Source organism: Lactuca virosa, chromosome 3 (genome assembly GCF_052849685.1).
Source record: "Lactuca virosa cultivar CGN04683 chromosome 3, Lactuca_virosa_CGN04683_v6, whole genome shotgun sequence".
In the NCBI taxonomy this organism is placed as follows: domain Eukaryota; kingdom Viridiplantae; phylum Streptophyta; class Magnoliopsida; order Asterales; family Asteraceae; genus Lactuca; species Lactuca virosa.
Genome location: NC_136428.1, coordinates 443,389,911 through 443,412,612, shown reverse-complemented (window position 1 = coordinate 443,412,612; position 22,702 = coordinate 443,389,911).

Genomic DNA, 22,702 nt, shown 5'->3' with positions numbered 1-22,702 from the left:
ATTCGATCAGAAATAGCTCAATATGAGGCAAAGACGTTGGGTTGAGCTACTCAACGACTAAGAATGCGGGATTCGTTATCATCCGGGAAAAGCCAATGTGGTGGCAGATGCTCTTAGTCGTAAGGAGTACTCTGGTCGGAGAGTGAAATCATTAACCATGACGATCCATTCACACCTGTCAACACAAATCAAGGAAGCTTAATTGGAAGCCTTGAAACCTGAAAACCTGACAGGTGAAGCACTTAGAGGGATGGACAAGAATTTTGAGATCAAGAGTGACGGAGTTCGTTACCTCATGAACCGAATCTGGACGCTGGAGTTCGGTGGATTCAGAGGAATAGTTATGAACAAAGCACACAAGACCCGATACTCCGTGCACCTAGGTTCAGATAAGATGTATCTGGATCTCAAACAACTCTACTGGTGGCCAAACATGAAAGCAGAAATTGCTACCTATGTGGGCAAGTGCTTGACTTGTGCCAAAGTCAAGGTAGAACATCAGAAGCCCTCAGGTCTACTCCATCAGCCCGAACTACCTGAGTGGAAGTGGGAGCAGATCTCCATGGATTTCATAACCAAACTACCCAAGACGCAGGGTGGTCACGATACCATTTGGGTGATCGTCGAAAGGTTAACTAAATCTTCCCACTTCTTGCCAATCAAAGAGACCCATAAGATGGAGAAACTAACAAGAACCTACATCCGAGAGATCGTGCGACTTCATGGTGTACCGATATCTATCATCTCGGATAGAGACAGTAGATTCACTTCAAGGTTCTGGAAAACGCTACAGAAAGCCTTAGCTACTAAGCTAGATATGAGTACAACCTATCACCCACAAACTGATAGACAGAGTGAGAGAACGTTCCAAACCCTAGAAGACGTGTTGCGAGCATGTGTAATCGACTTCGGTAAAGCATGGGACATCCACTTGTCATTGGTGGAGTTCTCTTATAACAACAGTTATCATACTAGCATCAAGGCTGCTCCATTCGAAGCCCTTTACGGCCGCAAGTGCAAATCACCTCTGTGCTGGGCGGAAGTAGGCGACACGCAGTTGGCGAAAGGTCTAGTCCCTGATAGCACTCTCACTGGTCCGGAAATCATAAGGGAAACGACTGAAAAGATCGTTCGAATTCGAGAGCGACTGAAAGCCTCAAGAGATAGACAAAAGAGCTACGCAGACAAAAGACGAAAACCCTTGGAATTCCAGGTTGGTGACCGCGTTCTACTTAAGGTTTCACCCTGGAAGGGCATGATACGCTTTGGGAAGCATGGAAAACTAAACCCAATGTACATTGGACCCTTCGAAATTACTGCAAGGATTGGTCCAGTAGCTTATAGACTTCAACTTCCAATCGAACTTAACAAAGTGCATCCGGTGTTTCACGTGTCTAACTTGAAGAGGTGTCTATCCGATGAAACTCTTGTAATTCCACTCGAGGAAATCGAGCTGAATGAAAATCTTAACTTTGTGGAAGAACCCATCGAAATCATGGATAAGGAAATCAAACGAACTAAACATAGTCGCATACCAATAGTGAAGGTTCGCTGGAATGCAAAGCGAGGACCTGAATTCACTTGGGAGTGAGAAGATCAGATGCAACAAAAGTACCCGCATCTTTTCCCTAGTTCATAAACTTTTTCTTTGTAATTAATTTCGGGACGAAATTCCCTCTAACGGGGGGATGATGTAACAACCCGATATTTTAGGTCAATGTAACGAATAAAAGTCAAATATGGTAATCCCTTTGTGAATAAATTGAAATAACATCAAAAATGAAATGTTCAAAAGTCTCACTTTGAGTGTACTAAGTGGTAGATATCGTAATAAGGTTTCCAAAAATATAAAGAACACTAAAATCCGAGTTATAACGAAGAAGTTATGACCAATTTAAGATCCGTAGCAAATCCGATAAAACACTGTTAACCATAAAACGAGAAATTTCAATAAAATACTTTTCAACCTTAGGTGTCTAAATGAAAGTCATAGTTATCCCAAAACCGTAAACATACATAAAAAGAACGCCTAAATCTGACTTCATATGAGGAAGTTATGATTTTTCGAAGTTTCGGACATAGCAGTAGACAGCTAAAAACTCGAATTAGAGATCGAGCGACTTTTTGCCAACATGACCTAAACGAGAATCGAAGATCTCATCAATGGTATTACAACGGTAAAAATTCTGACGAAAACGGACATCGAATGAAGAAGTTATGGATTTTTAACGGACTTTTCCTGTCCCGGCCTGTTAAAAATGTAATATTAAAAATAAAGTCAAAATTAGCCAACGAAGTCTAAACGAGAGTTGTAGAGCATAATCTCACCTACGCGTGCATATAAAGAACGTCAAAATAGGAGCTCGTATACGAGAGATATGAATTTATGAAGTTCGAGACATGAAAATCGAAGCTGTCAGACAGCTCACGACGTGAGTCTGTGACTGATGGGTTCCAGAGCTGACAGCAGGCGTCTCGTCATTGGAAGAGGATAAGGGTCGACCTCACGACGTGAGCAACTCAATTCTCACGACGTGAGACCCCAAATGTTGGCCTATAAATAGATCTCAAGGGTTTTCCGAGTTTAGTTGCTCACTTCTTCCCTTTATCGTGCTTATGCTCTGCGTTTAACCCCTCGAAGCCATCCCGAAGCCCTGGTTATCATATTCAAGTCCTGAAGGAAGTTTTACGCTCCCGAGATTCCCGAGGATCCCGAGAAATCAGCTTTCTCCAGTCGAGGTTCTGCTCGACTTTTGTCTCACTTTCTTCAAACTACCAGGTGAGTTCATACCCCCATTTCTACGCTTCTAACTGATTTTAAATGCTTTTGAACACTTTACGGGGGGGGGGGGGGATACAAGTAAACACACGGTCAACCCCGTGTGAAAACATCAATCTTTTATTATACATTTCATGTCGTTTTTTATAACTATCATATGGATCATGTTAACATGCAAACATCTTACACCACGTTACCCTCTCGGGATGAAACATAACTTTAAATATTATAAGTTTTATTTATATGTATGCATCATATCAAGGGTAACCCTTTTTACTATAACATTCGTAAACATGCAAGAGCATACAAATTATTATCATGCCTTTGTTAATATCGTTTAAAAGGATAATCATTTCAGAAACAAGTGCATTCATTTTAATACGTTACTTAATTAAGAATTCGTGAGTCATTCATCTTCAACATACCTTTTAAGGTACCGCTAGAAGTCCTGTTTATAACCAGAATCTCCCGTCCGGAGAATGTGACAAGTGTGTATAGATCTATACGGGACTAATGATCACGCGCCCTGACTGTTAGCTACAGTCCCCGGGGTAACAAGTGTCATCTCATTTCGACGCCTGAAGAACGTCGCTACAGGCAAATTATGATAGTACGGTTATAAAAACTCACTGGATAGACAATTATTATGGTATTACGTTTTCACGGGAAAAGTAACAGATACAGTTCTTTTCACATTCAAATACAAACCTTCTTATAGTTTTGTTTTATAATAAGACTATACATCATTTTTTTGAGCATGTCATTGTTGCTTACAGGTTACGGTCTTGGACATTTGAGACTGCATTTCACTTTTAGGAAAATATAGGATTTTCCTGGTTCAAATACATACAATTTATACAACAATCATTCGTACTCATTTCATACACTCATAAGAAAATATCGGATTTTCTGGAAAATGAACGTGAACTTTCGAATGGCATACATTTTCTCAAAACACTACTTATGAACTCGCCAACTTTATTGTTGACACTTTTTCTTTGAAATAACTTGTATTCTTAGGAAAACGCTAAACCAGGTAGCAACTACTTTTGAAGACTAACGCGTTGGCGTTAGTAACATATTTTTGGATCACCATATTGTATTTGATATTCAAACATGTAACACTTACAATCATGTAAACTTTTCAAATATATATGTTATGGTGGTGTGTACTTTCTTTACTATTCAATTGTTATGATACTGAATATGACGTCCTCCGCCCCCGAACGTTTCCGCCGTTCAGGTTTGGGGGTGTGACATTCTATTTGCCATGTTCTCACGATTCGAACTATGAAGAGGGATGTCGTAATCATAATCGAGTGTGAGAACACAACAATTATTTCCATATATAGAATTCTCTTACGTTGAATTCTTTCAACATAACATTCATATATCTTTTTGACTAAATTTGATCAAAATTTATCGATCTAAACCTTTAGATTTGAAACGAAGTATACTATTCTCTCCCTTAATTATAGCAAAACAACTTTTCAACCTATGCAACTTTGCAAAGTGAAACTTTTGTTTTCTATAATTAACATTGCTAACTTGCAATAATAATCATGCTCCCACTAACATGATGATTATATCCATACCAGCATAACATTTATGCTCCCACTAGCTTTTTCACGTATTCAGGAAACAGTTGGACTTCTAAAAGACAATACTTATTGACTTTCCAAAGTTCATATTTCCAAATACGATGTGCTTCGATAAGCCTTTATCTAAGCTTCTCAAATTCACACACCTATCCTTAGATAGCTCACATGTGTATCTAAACTAATTCAGAACTTATATTACTAAGTCCTAAATATTCAGACTAACTGCCAAGTCTCACAATACGAACTATGAAGAGGGATGATGTAATCATAATCAAATTTGAGAATGCAATTTACATAATCGCTATCTCCTTAAAATCTCTCTTAGTGAAAGCGTTTCCTCACAATCATTTTCATGAAGAAGAGAAACCTTATGACACTTAGATTTTATGGTGTACGTGCTCCTATCCATGTGAATCTGTCATAACCATAATCGTAAGATAATGTTCGTGACAAATTCAACTTCTTATGGACAGAACTTGTTCATTCTTAATTTCTTGCCATCAAGGGTCCCACCATTGCTTCCAAGTTATTTAGCAGCTCACCTATGCCAGTCAATGTACTTTCATTGATCAAGGTGTTTGCCATTATGCATTCAATTGAGAACTCGTAGAACTCATATGCATAATCAGTCAACTGGATTGGCATAGAAATAAAATTTTGTCAACACGATAGGTTACAATCCTCAAGTCGTGTGCTAGTGTTTAATAGGTTTACTTCTTGATTTGTTATTGAAACTTTTCAAGATCTTTAGACTCCCACTGACCTCTTCACATATAAGATTCTCTTGTCAAGAAACATTTCTTGACAAACAAATACTCAAGAGTTAGTGTGTGTCTTTATCAAGACAAACCTACACATAATTTGGTATTAGTTGGTCGTTGTCTTATCCAAGACATCACAACTTACAAAAAATGTGCTTGTGTAAGATCATTCCTACTTAAGATTATGTAACTCAATTCACAATCTTGGAGTATGACTCTAAGAATTGATTTTGGTACGAAGTACGATTCATTTTATTGACTTAACCATTTTGACAATTCTCAACTCCTCTTCTTAGCCATACTAGTGCACTAAGGTGTCCTTAGAGGATGAATTGTAATATGGTTCTTAAGACGATCATAAACATGATGCAAAAGTACTCTCCCTTCTTCTTAGCTTGGAGAAACTTTTATCTTTCTTGCCTAATTGATTCTTCGTATTCGTTCTGCCATTCATTGAAACCTTTCAATGATTCAGAATCATACTTAATCTATTAAGTATAATCATATTTACTAATCTTTTAGCAAATCATGATGAACATTTTATCATTCTTTGTGGTGGATTTGACTAGCGCACAACATTGCATACCAGATCTCATTATCCTTCACTTGACTCACATACTTATGTGAACAAGGAATTAGTCTCAATTTTCCAAATACGAAGGTTCTCATTCGTCACACAATACCAGTTGCATGATTCCAAGTTTCTGTCCAATTGAAACTTGGGCGATGAGAATCTTTCCTCATTTGGTAAATTTCTGATATTACCACAAATAACATAACTAAGAATCAAATCCATTCACAATATTGCTAACAATAGAACCATTCAAACATCAATTTTCATAAAATCCATCGTAAGGAAACATAAATAAGATAAATCAAAATTTATTTTATTGCGGAAAAATATTGTCCTTACAATGCGATTACAAATGAAAACTATGTAAATATTACTTAGAAATTTATCCTAACTCTAAAGTAGTAGCTTAAATATCTGATCCTTGAATCATGCGATCAAAATCCATTTCTTCGCGATCAAACTTAGCTTGATCCTTCCTTTAAGCTTCCTTTCCTTTCTTCGATCCTTCAAAACATCGAAATGTAATCTTATCACATCATGTATTAAGAATTTCCAAATAGGAACTTAATAGAGTTAGATAGAGGATTTTACCTGAAGCAGAGTCATACATCTTGACTCTCCCATCTCTTAGATCTCTCAGGTAGTTAGGGCAGCTTCGTAACCAATGCCCCTTCTTTTGGCAGTAAAAACATATGGACTCTCTGGAATGGCACACCGGACTATCTCAGACTCAGCCTTTCTCTTGCGTAGAGAAAACTTTTCTAGACTTCCAATGTTACCATTGCCCATAGAGGGTTGGGATATTGACTTACCAGACAAATTTGCTGACCAGTGCGGCAAATCATTTCTGATTTAGCAGCAATAAGCAAATAAGTCAAATCAATAAGGGTCATGTCGTGGTCCATCATATAGTACTCTCTAACGAACTTACCATATGATTCGGGAAGTGACTGAAGAACCAAGTCAACAGCCAACTTCCTTTAAACATCGACACCTAACAATCCCAATCTATCAATATGTAACCTTTTATCTAAGACATGAGCAGATATAGACTTTCCATTTTTATGTCTTTTGCCAATAGGGCTTGATTGACCTTGAACTTTTCAAGTCTTCGAACACATGGGTCAGAGAGAATTATTGGAGGAGGTGGAGGAAATGAAGCATGATTTCCATTTCCACAATACAATCGTGGAACATCATCTTCACGTGGAAAACTCAATACAATCGTGGAACATCATCTTCACGTGGAAAACATCATCTTCACGTGGAAAACAGCAATAAGCAAATAAGTCAAATCAATAAGGGTCATGTCGTGGTCCATCATATAGTACTCTCTAACGAACTTACCATATGATTCGGGAAGTGACTGAAGAACCAAGTCAACAGCCAACTTCCTTTAAACATCGACACCTAACAATCCCAATCTATCAATATGTAACCTTTTATCTAAGACATGAGCAGATATAGACTTTCCATTTTTATGTCTTTTGCCAATAGGGCTTGATTGACCTTGAACTTTTCAAGTCTTCGAACACGTGGGTCAGAGAGAATTATTGGAGGAGGTGGAGGAAATGAAGCATGATTTCCATTTCCACAATACAATCGTGGAACATCATCTTCACGTGGAAAACTTTTTCCAACGGATTTAGAAAGACCATAGTTGTCAGACTTTGACATCTATGAAACGGGAGAAAATTCAAGTTTAGTTGATTGAGTCCTTAATAAAACACCCAAATGAGATATTAAGGCTAGGACCCAACACAATATCCTTCAAATTGGAAGAGGGATGCCGTAATCCAACTCGTAGAACATTTGAAGGTAGGTAAATGACGATTTACCAATTTCCACCATAAAAAACGAAAAGAAGGTTAAGTTTTAAATGAATTGAAACTCCTAGATCTTTTGAGATTCATTGAACTTTTCAATGTCATGTTTAATCTCGATTATGCCCTTCATTTGTGACTGGGATGCCGAGGATCACAAATAAGGTGTGAATAACCATGCGAATGTACGTGGTGCCCTCAATGTTACAGTCACCTAATCGACGTGCCGGTTAACCACACACGCTCCATCGATCTATGACAAACATCGAGTCACCCTTCGCTACCAATGCCAAACCCAACTTAGTGTGCCGGTTAACCACACACGCTCCACTAATTGTCTCGACAAGGGTACAAAGTGTAATTCCATGGAATTGCATCGATTTCACTTTTTCCTAAAGTAACTAAGATTTGGGAATTTAGTAAAAACATTTAGTTACTTTATTCATTATACTTTTAATGAGGAGAGGGTTTGCCCTGTCCTACCTGTTCGGCTAACGACCCTCCACTAGTCAAGAGTGCGGTGGGTAAGAGTGGATACCCATTCAATCGCCATTTTATAGGCAATTTCCTTAAACACCCCTTATAGACCAACTTCGTGAATGAGACCTACTAACGGTAAGACTAGCAGTTTAAGTTATACATATATAATATTAGACTTTTAATGTTATATATAGTATAGGGTGTATTTGACACTTTTAAAATACTAGGTGGTTTAATTTTATAAATTACACTTTTAATTTAAATTAAATATAAACCATATCAAAATGGATTTATTAACTTTCTTTTAATTATGCCTTTAATTAACTTAATAAAACCATAAGGGTGTAATTTGAACTTTTTCAAAACTAGGGTTTTAGAATTTAAAATTTCAAACATTAAACTTTTAATCAAAATTTAACTTCCAAAACTTGAGGGCAAGTTTTGAAACATTTCAAAACATTAGGGTTTAACTAATTAAATTTCAAAACTAAAACTTTTAAAGTTGAAATTTAAAACTATGAAACCTAAAGGGAGAAAATTGAAACTTTTCCAAACTTTATCAAGAACATTCTAGATCAACAATTCAAATAAGGCAATTAACAATTAATTTGTGGTTATCTAATTTTGACCTAGTCCAATTACTTGCATTACAATTCACCAAATAACTTAAATAATTAAACATTATCTTATAAGGCAACAATTATTTGATTAAATGGCAATTATCTACTATTTTGGCAAGGAGATTCACCCAAAATCAATAAAAATCGGATTTTACTAATTAAAAACGTTTATGGTAAGTATCCCAAGCCAAAACTGCAAGTAAATCGCGAGAAAATGCTTCCAGGCCCTTTCACTCGTCGAGTCCAGGCCTGGACTCGTCGAGTACAGCCGACTCGGCGAGTTCACCAAGTGACTCGGCGAGTCAAGCAGTCAGAACCTCAAAAATTCGATTTTCAGGCAATATTCGATCAAATAAGCATCAAATTCATTAACAAACAGCCATAGGCTCTGATACCACTGATGGGTTTTGAGCACTACAACATTCCTATGGTGTACATGCAAACCCTAAAGCTTTGGATCTAGTTTGTCTAATGAACATGCAATAATCATCCAAAGCCATAAACCCTAGATCTAGCATGTGATAATCAAATAACATATGAATTAGGGTTTAGATCTTACCTTGATTGTTATGTAGCAATAACAATCTCAATTCCTTCTTGTAATTGGCTTCTAAAAGCTTAGAGTCACAAGTGTCACTCCTCTAATGGCTCACAAACACCAAGAGCAAGAGGATGAAGAAGGAGAAGAGGAGAGGCACTCAAAAACGTCTAGAAACCCTAAGGAAACTCTTAGCCACGTTTTTGGTGCGCTAGGGGTCCTTAAATAGTGAGGCTATTAGGGTTATCTAACAAGGAAACCCTAATTTGACTGCTTAGGCCCTAAGCAGCCCATGGACTCCCTTCTTAGAGGCCTTGGACGATTTCTAATGGGTTTCCCCATTGAATTCGTCCACTCCTCTAATATGGAGTCCATTAGCCCAATATTCAACTATCACACAATTGATAGTTCTAGTCCCCTAAGTTTAATTAATCTCTTTTAGCCACAAAATTAATTCTTAATTAATTATTGACTAATATTAACTAAACAATATGATTTCTCCTTTAATATATTATTCTCATAATATATTAATAAATCATAATTAATCCTCTCTCTCCATAATTCATCCTATAAAGTTGCTTTGGTGAAGGCAACCCAAAAGGACCATGCTCGCAATCGGGTCAAGTACACACCAAAATAGTTATGGGCTTAGACACTAATCCAACACTTTAAATGGTCCAATAAAGCTTTTACTCAATTTTCCCCTTTTACCAAATCTTATAAGTCCCTTCCACGGCGAGACTTTAAGTAAAACCGAATCTCCAACTTCGAAGGATATCGGTTGTCTTTTCTTGTCAGCATAACTCTTTTGTCGATCTTGAGCTGCTAACATCCTTTCCCTAATCACTTTCAACTTTTCAGCAGTCTGATGGACTATTTCAGGTCCCATAAACTGCTTTTCCCCAGCTTCCAGCCAACATGACGACGTTCGACACTTTTCTCCATACAAAGCGTGATAAGGTGCCATCTTAATGCTCGAGTGGAAACTATTATTATAGGAAAATTCTACTAGAGGTAAGTGTTCATCCCAGTTACCTTGGAATTCCAGGGTACATGCTCTCAGCATATCCTCCAACGTTTGAATTGTTCGTTCGCTCTGACCATCGGTTTGCGGATGGTAAGCTGTACTCAAACACAACTTGGTACCCAATTCCTCTTGTAGACTCCTCCAAAACCTCGAGGTAAAATGGCTATCACGATCGGATACAATCGTTAACGGAACACCGTGAAGCCTCACAATTTCCTTCACGTAAGAATTCGCAAGTTTATCCATAGACCATTTCTCGTTGGCTGCTATGAAATGCGCACTCTTAGTGAAGCGATCAACGACCACCCAAATCATGTCGTGACCGTTCCTTGTTCTGGGCAGTTTAGTCACGAAAACCATGGTGATGTCTTCCCATTTACCCATGGGTACAGGTAAAGGTTCTAAACTCCTATACGGTTTTTGATGTTGTACCTTAACCCTAGCACAAGTTACACACTCGGCCACATACTTAGCAATATCGAGCTTCATCGTCGGCCACCAGTAATAGGGTTTTAGATCCCTATACATTTTTGTACTGCCGGGATGAATCGAGTACATGGTCTTGTGAGCTTCTTCCATCAGAAGATCTCTTACTCCTCCCGTCTTAGGTACCTAAATCCTATCTTTGAATACCTTCAGTCCTTGACCGTTTGTATCAAACACCAACGTTTTACCCAAACGTTCCTCCTTTCGGTCATTTTTCTCTAACGCTTCCTCTTGAGCTTTCTTTATACTTTCCACAATTGTCGAGACAACTTCAATTCTCAACGCTCTTGGCCTTTTCTTTTCAAGATTTACCTTCTGACTGAGAGCATCAACAACAAAATTTGCTTTACGAGGGTGGTAAAGTATCTCACAGTAGTAGTCCGTGAGTAACTCTAGCCAGCGCCGTTGCCTCATGTTCAATTCCTTTTGATTAAAGAGATATTGAAGACTCTTATGATCAGTGAAAAGTTTGCATTTAGTACCATAAAGATAGTGCCTCCATATCTTTAAGGCGAATACTACCGCTGCCAACTCTAGATCATGAGTGGGGTAGTTCTTTTCATGCTCTTTCAAGTGCCTCGATGCATACGTGATCACTTTATCCCTTTGGGTCAGAACACAACCTAACCCAACTCTAGAGGCATCACTATAAACTGCGAAGTCATCAACTCCTTCAGGTAACGAAAGAATCGGTGCTTCACACAATCTCTTCTTTAACTTCTCAAAGGCTTCCGTATGCTTCTCATTCCAAGTATAAGTAGCTCCTTTGTGGGTCAAAGCTGTTAATGGAGTAGTGATCGAAGAAAAGCCTTGGATAAATCGACGATAATATCCGGCTAATCCTAAAAAGCTTCGAATCTCCGTAGGACTTTTTGGTTGTTCCCACTTCATCACAACTTCAATCTTTGCTGGGTCAACCATTATTCCTTCTTGGTTAACCACATGACCTAAAAATTGGACTTCTTGAATCCAAAATTCACATTTGGAGAACTTTGCATACAGCTTCTCCTTTTTCAAAACTTCTAGCACTTCACGCAGATGCTTGTCATGCTCCTTCTTGCTGTTTGAATAAATCAAGATATCATCTATGAATACTATCACGGATTTATCAAGGTATGGTTTACAAACCCTGTTCATCAAATCCATGAAAGCTGCTGGGGCATTGGTTAGTCCGAACGACATAACCAAAAATTCATAGTGTCGATATCTTGTTCTGAACGCAGTCTTTTCGATATCCTGCTCTCTCACCTTTAGTTGATGATATTCTGACCTAAGATCGATCTTCGAGAAATAGCTCGAATCTTGCAAATGATCGAACAGGTCATCGATCCTCGGCAACGGGTACTTGTTCTTTATTGTCGCTTTATTCAGCTCTCTGTAATCGATGCACATTCTCATGCTCCCGTATTTCTTCTTTACAAATAACACCGGGGCTCCCCAGGGTGATAAACTAGGTCGAATAAAACCTTTGTCAAATAACTCCTGAAGTTGTGTCATAAGTTCTTTCATCTCTGTTGGTGCTAATCGATACGGTGCTTTTGCTATTGGTGTCGTTCCTGGTAACAAGTCGATACGGAATTCTACTTGTCGATCAGGGGGCAATCCGGGAAGATCTTCGGGAAAGACTTCTGGATAGTCACACACCACCGGAATATTCTGCACCTCCTTCTTTTCCTTCTTAGCATCGATCACGAACACTAGGTATGATGTACATCCCTTGGCCAAACACTTTCTGACTTTCATTAGGGAAATGATTCCAGAGTTTACTCTGCGTTTGTCTCCATACACCATAAACGACTCTTTCCCTGGCGGGTTTACTTTTACTATCTTCTTCCTACACAATATTTCGGCATCATTGGCGCTAAGCCAATCCATTCCTAAAACTATGTCGAATCCATTTAACTCGATAGGCAATAATTCCTCGTGGAACTTATTCCCATTCAAGTCAATGAAGATGTTTTTCATACGATGACTAACAGGTACAAACTTGCCACTAGCAATCTCGACTAATAAAGCATTAACTAGTCTATCAACAGGTAAAACTAGTTTTCTACCAAATTCATGCGAAATAAAGGAGTAATTGGCTCCAGAATCAAACAAAATTTGGGCAAGCAATTCGGTTACGATAAAAGTACCTGAAGCGACATCGACTTCTTCTTTCGCAGCTTCAAGTGTCATCTGAAAGGCTCTCGCCTTCGGCTTTGGTGGAATATTGGGTTTTGTTGGGTCCTTCTTCTTCGGGCAATCCCTCAAAATATTCCCTTCTTCATGGCACCCAAAACAGACGTTCTTATCGAAGGTGCATTCATTGGCATAATGCCCTGGCTTTCCACATTTGTAACAAGTGACTTCCACGCTGCATTTCCCAACATGTTTCTTCTTACACTTGTCACACCACTTGGCTTCGGCTCTGAAGGGTCCAGTAAATGGTTTGGTCTAGGCTTTCATTGTAATAGTTTATTTTGAGTCTTTAGTGCATTTAGTGGGTTGTTAGTGAGTTTACGGCCAGATGGTGAGTTTACGGCCGTAAGCCTGTTTACGGCCGTAAACCCTGTTTGCGGCCCAAGTCTAATATAAATAGAGGAGTTTTAGGACATTGTCAGGTTGTTGATGCTCTAGAGATTACGGCCAAGTGTATCGAGTTGTACCAGACGTTTTCAGCAATAAACGTGTGCAAGCTTGATTTCTCTTCTTCTTCTACTCTAATTCTGATTGCTTTTGATTGTTTGATTGCTTGATCATTGGTAAAGATCCGTTTTAGGACCTTACAATTGGTATCAGAGCAAAACCGGTGTCAAAGTATCATTCAATCAAGTTTTCAGTGGTTTAAACTGATATTCTTCACTATTCGAGATTGGTTTTGGTGTTTTCGTTGTTAAAGGGATTGAATCTACTCCAAAATTGCGTTTTCGAAGGATTTCTGGGAGTTTACTGCCAAAAGATTACGACCGTAAACCCAGTTTACGGCCGTAAACTCAAGAACAGTCATAAACCGTAATCAGTATTCTTGGACCGTAAACAAGGCATCTTCATTAACCGTAAACTAAGATTCAAAAACCGTAATCACTAGACCGTAAACACCCCCGACCGTAAACACAGTTTACGGCCGTAAACACATCAACCGTAAACACATTTCTGACATTATTTTGCTTTAATTTTTGATGGATTCTCAAAGTCAAACACATTTTCATGAACTGGATACTGTCATGGGTACAACCACACGTATTCCAAGACTGATGTCTGCAGATGGTTTTCCTGAATGGAAATACCGGATTGAAAAGTACATTAAAATGAAAGACTTCAAAGTGTGGAGAAGCATCATCAAAGGTCCTGTCAAAATTACTATGACAGTTGGAGGACAAGTGATTGACAAAGCTGTTGAAAACTACACAGACGATGAATTTGAGAAAGTTGAAGAACAGGAAATGGCTTTCGCCACTCTGACCATGGCTTTATCTCCTGATATAGCTCAAGGTTTCAGTGAGTATACTTCAGCTAAGGATTTGTGGGAAATTCAACATGTTCAACTACATTCCCGGAGAAACCCTGGAGGCACAGCTGCAGCGATTCACAACTCTCACTACTGACATGAACATACATGGGATCTTCTTGACCAAGTCCAAGATAAACAAGAAGCTACTGAATGCTCTCCCAAAGTCATGGGACATGAGTGTTGCTGTGATTAAGAAGACCAAGGATCTGAATCGCATTACTCTTGCTAAAACAATGGCGATCATGAAAGCTTGTGATATTGATGATAAGCAGCGAGAGATTAACCATGTGAATTCGTATTCGACTCAAATCTCGGGATTTCCTCTAACAATGCTCTTTCATCAATCATCTCTTCTCCAAGTCAAGGATTTGCTGTTCAACAACCTCAAATTCAAACCTTCACTGCTGCGTCATCCATGCCTCACCCTCAAAGCCAGCCAATCGTCACACCACAAGTTGTTCCCTCCCCAAATGTACCAGTTGTAGCCTCTTCCTCAAACACAAAGGAAAGTGATGAAAATCTTGCTCTCGCTACAGGACTTGTTAACTGCTATAATGCCTTTGTAGCTGGAGAGCTTCCACCTCAGTTATCATTTGCTGATCTGGATCAGATTCATCCAGAAGACAGGGCGAAGCAGTTTGGTATGATGTGTTCACATGGCAAATTGCTATGGTTGTGTTCAGGGCGAAGCAGTTTGCCAAGAAGACAGGGAAAATAACTGGGGGATGAATGTTGATAAGAAGGCTGGGTTCAATAAGGGAAAGCTGCGATGTTTCAACTGCTACGAGCCAGGTCATTTTGCTTGTGAGTGCCCAAAGCCGGATCGACGGTTAAACAATGACAGAACGATGGTTGCAGTAGGAAACAATCATGGAGGTGTTGTGGCTAGTAGTGAGACTGCTATGGTTGCTCAGTCATTTGACTAGGAGGACCAGATTCAGGCCCTGAACATTTCAAAACCTGAAAATGCTCACCTAGCCCAAATCAATGATGATGCTCCCCTGAAGAATGATGCAGCTGATCCTGAAGCTGAGATGATGGAGCTGCAGTTTGCGCTGATGGTATCTTCTACTTTCGAGCCCAAGAAACGCGAGGTAAGCTTACCTACTTGTTCTCAGGCATGTAATGATTATGTTAAAATTCTTCATGACGAAATAGCATTATTACGTAGAGAAGTAGAGGATCTTAGATATGAGGGCTATCAACTTAGAAAAGGACAAAAACCCTTAAAGGCCCAGTTAGAAACAAAAATAAAGGACTATAAGAGAATTCAGCAAGAATACAGTGAAAAATGTGAAAATTATGATTATATCAAAAGACTGAATGATGAGTTAACTACTGAGCTTGATACATTAAAGAGACAATTTGATACTGCAAATTTTGATTTTAGAAAATTTGATGGATCAAGCGAGGTAGTTGCCAACATGATTGATCATTGCATGCAGTTCAAACGAAACCAGCAGAAGGGTTTAGGATACAATAGTGTACCTCCTCCTTATAATCACACATATCAGTATCAACCCTTGTCTAAAGATGAGATTGCCAACGAACCATTCATGGTTTATGGCAAGCCATCTGGTTTTGTTTCAGGAGGATTTATTAATGTTGAAAGTACTAATGTTTCTACTTCCCTTGCAAATCAATCTTTAGATCAGGCAAAGCAACAAGTTGGAGAATCTGTTTCTGATGTTTTTATTTCAAATGAAAAATCTTTTGCTTCTGATGTTCAAAATGACAATGTTTTTTGTGATGTTTCCACATCTGCTCCTATTGAATTTAATTTCTTTGAAATGTTTGATGAATTGTTTGATAATCCTGATGCTTGTGCTTCTAATGAAACCACACCAATTCCACAAGTCACACCATCTGATGCACCCTCACTTATTTCACAACCTGTTACTCATACATGTTCTTGTGAGAAGAGTAAGGGTGTCAGCAAAGAAAATAAATTTGAGAAATGCAGTACTAGTTCCAGTAATAATAACCAGATTTGTTTTAATTGTGGTATTGGTGGACATATATCTAGGAATTGTTAAAATAGAATGTTTGTGAACTATATGTTGCCAAGAGGAGAGAACGAATCTAGAGGAAGGTCTTTAATTAGAAAGTCCTCAAGAACTCGCTCTCGGAATGATGATTGGAAGGATGATCGAAGCAGAAAAAGGGTTGTTTTTCAAAAGAATAAAAAGGTTTTTCATAACAAAGCTCCAAATAGTTTGCCAAAACCGAACAAGGCTCCGCCAAGATCAGTTTCGTCAAAGAGCAGTTCTGGATCTTCAACCACTTCTGGTAGAACATCCAGAGGCTCAGTGCAAACTAATAAGAATCATATTTCAAAACCACCTGAGACTGTTATAAAACCTAAATATCATTGGATGCCCAAATCAATTTCCAATCAATCATCATCATCCTCTGAAATGATTAGAAATGAGGATTCAAAATTGAAAACTTTAAAAGATAAATCAAACAAAGTGAAAAGGCAACCCAGGACAATGATGACCTGGGTTCCCAAATCTAAATGATCCCGCTCATTTTGCAGGGACAGTTGCGGAGGAATGTCGTCCGTCCTTGGTACGTCGACAGCGGCTGCTCCCGGCATATGACAGGAGACATCTCCCAATTGAGCGACATTCAATCTTTTAATGGGGGATATGTTTCCTTTGCGGGCGGAGAAGGTGGCAAGATCACTCAGAGAGGAACCGTTACAAATAGAGTGCTAAGTTTTGAGAATGTCAACTTTGCTCCTGAGTTAAAGCACAGCTTGTTGAGTGTTTCCCAAATTTGCGACAAAGGCTATTCTACCCATTTTACCGACAAAGAGTGCATGATTCTCAAGCCAGACATTGTCATCCCGGAAGAGTGGATTCTTGTCAAATCTAAGCGGGATGGGAATGTTTACATTATCGATATGAATAGCAACATTCCTGAACAAGTCACTTGCCTCTTTTCGAAGGTCTCAGAACAAAATGCAATGCTGTGGCACCGACGACTCGGCCATGCTAACGCTAAAAACCTAAATCATCTTGCAAAGAATGAGATGGTCTGAGGCTTACCTGTCAGAGACTTTATCACTTTTGAGAAGTGTGTGTCATGCGCCCATGGTAAACATCATAGAAAACCACACCTGACAAAACAGGTTAACTCAATCAGTCAGGTGCTCCAATTATTGCATATGGACTTATTTGGTCCGGTCAACGTCCTGAGCATCAACAGAAGTTCGTACTGTCTAGTTGTGATCGATGATTTCTCTCGTTTTACGTGGGTCTTCTTCTTATCCAACAAAGCTGGGGTTGTTGATCTGATAAAGAAGTTCATTGTGATGATTGAGAACCAAACCAACAACCAGGTGAAGGCGCTTCGTACTGATAATGGAACTGAATTCAAGAATGCAGTTCTTGATCATTTTTGCGCAGAAAAGGGAATCGTGCGTCAATACAGCTCTGCTCACACGCCTCAACAAAATGGTGTTGCTGAAAGGAGAAATCAAACATTAAAAGACGCTGCAAGGATGATGTTGTGTGATTCCAAGTTACCTGTTTTCTTTTGGGCTGAGGCGATTAACACTGCTTGCTACGTGCAGAATCGTGTTTTAATCAACAAAGCTCAGATGAAGACACCATATGAGATTCTATATGGACACAAGCCTTCAGTCAGTCATTTCCGTGTATTTGGCTGCCCTTGCACCCTACTTCACTTGGAATCCAACCCAAAGTTCAATGCCAAAGCCGATGATTATTATTTTGTAGGGTATGATGCGCGCACTGCGTATAGGGTTTACAACAAGAAGACAAAGCAGATTATCGAATCCTATGACGTGCGCTGGTTGGAGGAGTATGAAACGGATGCTCGAGTGGGTCCTGACTGGTTATTTGATTACACATCGCTTTTCAAATCCTTAAATGTGTCTTCAGATGATTCATATGGGTCCTCCTCTGGTTCGAAGATTGTTTCTGAAGACGAAGATGAAGAAGTTGTTTACAGACCTCCAACGGTTGAGGGGGAGTCATCTGCTCCAACTGAGGGGGACTCACCTATTCGACTTGGCAGTCCAGAGTCTCCAGTTCAAAATGGTACTCCTGATGCTGATGCTACACCTCTTACCCCTGGTGAAAGAGAGTTCATGTCTAGAGATGCTTCCGCTGTCACTCCAACTTTTATGGAACTACTCTTTCCTGAAGAAATTGCTAATGAGTTTGTAGCAGATTCATCTAATGTGGATCAATCAGCAAATGATGGAGGTTTCAACATTCACACTTTTCCTGTTTCACTCAATGATATCAGCCAAGACATACCTTCAAGAATTCAATGCGATCATTCGATCGAAAACATCATTGGTCAGTTGGGCGATGAAGTTAAAACCAGAAGTCAGAGTGGAGATGTCAATACATGTCTCTATTCTTGCTTTATCTCTCAACTAGAGCCCAAGAATGTTGAAATGGCTTTGAATGAGCCTAGCTGGGTAGATGCTATGCATGAAGAGCTAAATCAATTTGAAAAGCTCGGGGTTTGGAAATTGGTTGAGTTACCAAAGGGCAAAAGGTCTCTTGACACACGTTGGGTCTATCGAAACAAGCAGGATGATTCTGGTGTTATAGTGCGCAATAATGCAAGATTGGTGGTTCGCAGGTTTTGACAAGTCGATGGTCTTGATTATACTGAGGTTTATGCTCCAGTGGCTCGCTTGGAGGCTATTCGTATCTTCCTTGCATATGCTTCTTACATGAACTTCACGGTCTACCAAATGGATGTCAAGACAGCCTTCTTGTATGGCAAGGTGAAGGAAGAAATCTACGTTGATCAGCCTCCTGGGTTCGTTAACTCCAAGCTTCCTAATCATGTCTACAAGTTGGACAAGGGGTTGTATGGGTTACATCAAGCTCCTCGAGCATGGTATGCGACTCTCACAAAGCACTTGCTCGAGCATGGATACTCTCGTGGCACTATCGATCAAACTTTGTTCATCAAGCATGTTGGTAATGATCAGATTCTAGTCCAGATCTACGTTGACGACATTATCTTCGGGTCTACCAGTCCACATCTATGCAAAAGAGTTTGAAGGCGTGATGAAAAAGAGGTTTGAGATGATTTCATTGGGAGAGATGACCATGTTTCTGGGGCTTCAGGTCAAACAAAATTCAACCGGAATCCTGCTCCATCAAGCTAAGTATGTGGAGGATATTCTTGAGAAGTTTGGGTTTCAAGACACTAAACCTGCATCGACACCAATGGCCGAAAGACCCCTGCTAAATCCAGATATTAATGGCGAATCCGTAGATCAGACACACTACAGATCGATGATCGGATCTTTGATGTATCTTACTGCAAGCCGTCCAGACATCATGTTTGCAGTTTGTCAATGCGCACGTTATCAGGCTAATCCTAAACTTTCACATCTTATTGCTGTCAAGAGGATTTTTCGGTATATCAAAGGCAGCCCAAAATTGGGTCTCTGGTATCCGAAAAATTCCGAATTTGATTTATATGCTTTTGCTGACAGTAATTATGGAGGCTGTGAGCTTGACAGGAAATCTACATCAGGAGGGTGTCAATTCCTTGGAGATAGGCTGGTGTCATGGCAGTGCAAGAAACAGCATACCGTCTCAACCTCAACAGCAGAAGCGGAATATGTTGCTGCATCTGCTTGCTGCTCTCAAGTTATCTGGATCCAACATCAGCTGTTGGATTACGGTTTGAATTATCTAGAAACCCCCATTTACTGTGATAATGAGGCCGCGATTCAAATTACTAAAAATCATGTCCAACATTCCAAAACCAAGCACATTGATATCAAAATTCATTTTATCAGAGACTGTTATGAGCACTCGCTCATCCGGCTAGAACAGGTTCCATCTGCTAATAATGTAGCGGACCTGTTCACCAAGCCTTTTAACAAAGCTCGATTCGATGTGCTTGTGGGATTTTTGAAAATGATTCGTTTTGAGGATTAAAGTTTTTTTAGGTTAGGTTAGTTTAAATTTGCTCATTTTAATGATTTCATTCTCACCCATGCACAAATTTAGGGGGAGAAATAAACAAAAACCAAACAAAAATTGAAAAATTAAAAATCCAAAAACATTTTGTTTCTGTTTTATTTTTTTCAGAAAATATTCAAAAATCCAAAAACATTAAAAAAATTCAGAAAAATTAAAAAATTATTGTTGCTAACAGCTTTGCTTGTAGGTGTTGTGACGGGAAGTGATATTATCAAGTGATAATAGGCAATCTCAGTCTGCGTAACGTACCAAAATTAAATTGTCTATGCTATGTGTTCGATGCGCCGGTAGGCACGAAAGATTCTAAATGGACTTGACTAGGCAGAGTTGATCTTAAGGAATTCATAGACTTAACAAATCTTGACCTAGTTAAATCCGTTTAGCCTGACAATACGACGCTTGGATAGGTTGAGCAGGGAGATATATGTGGGAATCTACTGGTCACATTAAAAGAACTCGTATCTGGAAATGTGGATTAACTTTTCCTCGATGTGCGGATTCTGTCCTTAATTCCGGTATTGATGGGGTGACTGGTGAATTTCGATAAATTAGGTCTGTAGAAATTTTTTTTCTCTCTATCTGTCTGTTAGTCATATGTTGCTTCCTCTGCGTGATCGAGAGATTCGACCTGGACTGTAACATATGCAACTCTATTTCTCTGCATCTTCTATCTATGCAATTCTTTCTATCTGTTAGCCATATATTGTCTCATTTGCGTGACTTACAATCCGACCTGGTACACAGTATATGCATCATTCTTTTTCTCAATCCCTCTAAAACTTTAGTTAGTCATATGTTTCACCCTCTGCGTGATTGGAAGAGATCCGACCTGGGTGTATAGCATATGCATTCTAAATCTATCTTCTCTCTTAATAATTGTCTGCTCACCAGATGTAAGGAGTATTCTGGAAGTCCTTAATTACTGGAGCATATTAGGAAGCGGGAAACATGTTCTAGTACAATTAAAATTGAACACTTACAGATTGTCTATAGATCTCGCTGCTCAATTTAGGTGGACAACAATATCTTTGGTCGTCGTCAGCTGAATGGTCCTTAAGGAATATTATCTAGGAACTTAGGATCACATTGTCTTGTAACTAATAGTATGTCCTAATTTTGTCAAAATCTCTCGTGTTTAAGTGGACCACAATACCGGCGATCGACCAGACAAAGACGTGAAGATAAAGGTACCGACAAGTGGATTAAGGCTGTCTAACAACTTTGATCCCAGTGTCACAAAATTATATTCAGTGATTTTTGAGATAAATTTTTAGTCTGCATTTATTTTATCTCATTTTTATTTTTTATTTTATTTTATCTTATTTTTGAAATTGTCAAAATTTAATTTAGATTCTTAAATTTTAGAAATTATTTTATTTTATTTTTTAGTTTATTTTATTTTATTTTTGAAGTCGTTAGGTCCTCACACTGTTGGGCTTATAAAGCAGAATCGAAGGGGCAAGGTCGTTTTCCAAGGACTGCATCTTGTTGTGAAGTTCGGAAGATTTGCTGAGCTAAATGAATCTTTCGAGTCTCATGGAACGTCAGATAAAGTATCCTCTGAGCCCACTTCTTCTGAGAGAGTCATTTCGGAAGATGATGTCATCACAGTGTCGGATCATGCTGAAGAAGAATATACTCCAGCTCCTAATGCTCAAGTAGCTGAGGAACATGATCTGACATCTGTTCAGGTCCAAAGTGATTATAATGAAGGGTTGTCAAAAAGTGGGTCTGAAACTGATTTGTATGAAGACCTCGACCTTACTGGTTTAGATAAGGATGAAATCCCTTTAAACTTTGGAAGCAATGAAGATTTCATGACTGGTGAAAACCTCAACACGCTTCTTGATAATATCAATGATGTTGCTCATCCAGCAACGGAGATACGGGAAGCTGAAGATGTTCTTGAAGCCACGCCTCCTACTACCAATCAAGTGGCAGAAACAACAATTCCTATGGTGACAGTATCAGGGATTCCTCCCCTTGATGTTGTTTCTCCTACATCCGAGCCACTTGAGAGTGATCACACAACAACACAAACCTCTCAACCTCCCATAAAAAGAAGAAGACTTGACCCAAGACAGGGAATTCTTATTCCTGGCCCACTTCAAGGTTTTTCAACTCCACCAACAACCACTCCTGCTATCGTCTCATCAGAACCTTTTAGTGAAGGTCCTAGTACCTTTTATGAAGCTGGTGGTTCTTCTTTCCCCACATGATTCTCTCCTCCCAGGCCAGATCATGATGCTGCTTCTGTGAGGCTAGCCATGCACTTGGCTGAAGAACAATTCACAACGCTTCCCTCACGTGGTAAAGGAATATCTATTGGGGATGGCAGCTCTGGAGAAGAGAATCCTACAATCCTTGGACTTCAGAAGGAGATCAGTGTGTTGAATCAGAAAAATATAGAGCTTGATATCAGGGTTACAAACCTTCAGACTGAAAACACCAAGCTCAACATTCAAGTTGCTGATCTTCTTGAAAACAAAGCTCTGAAGACGAAGCAGATCACTGATCTTCAGACACA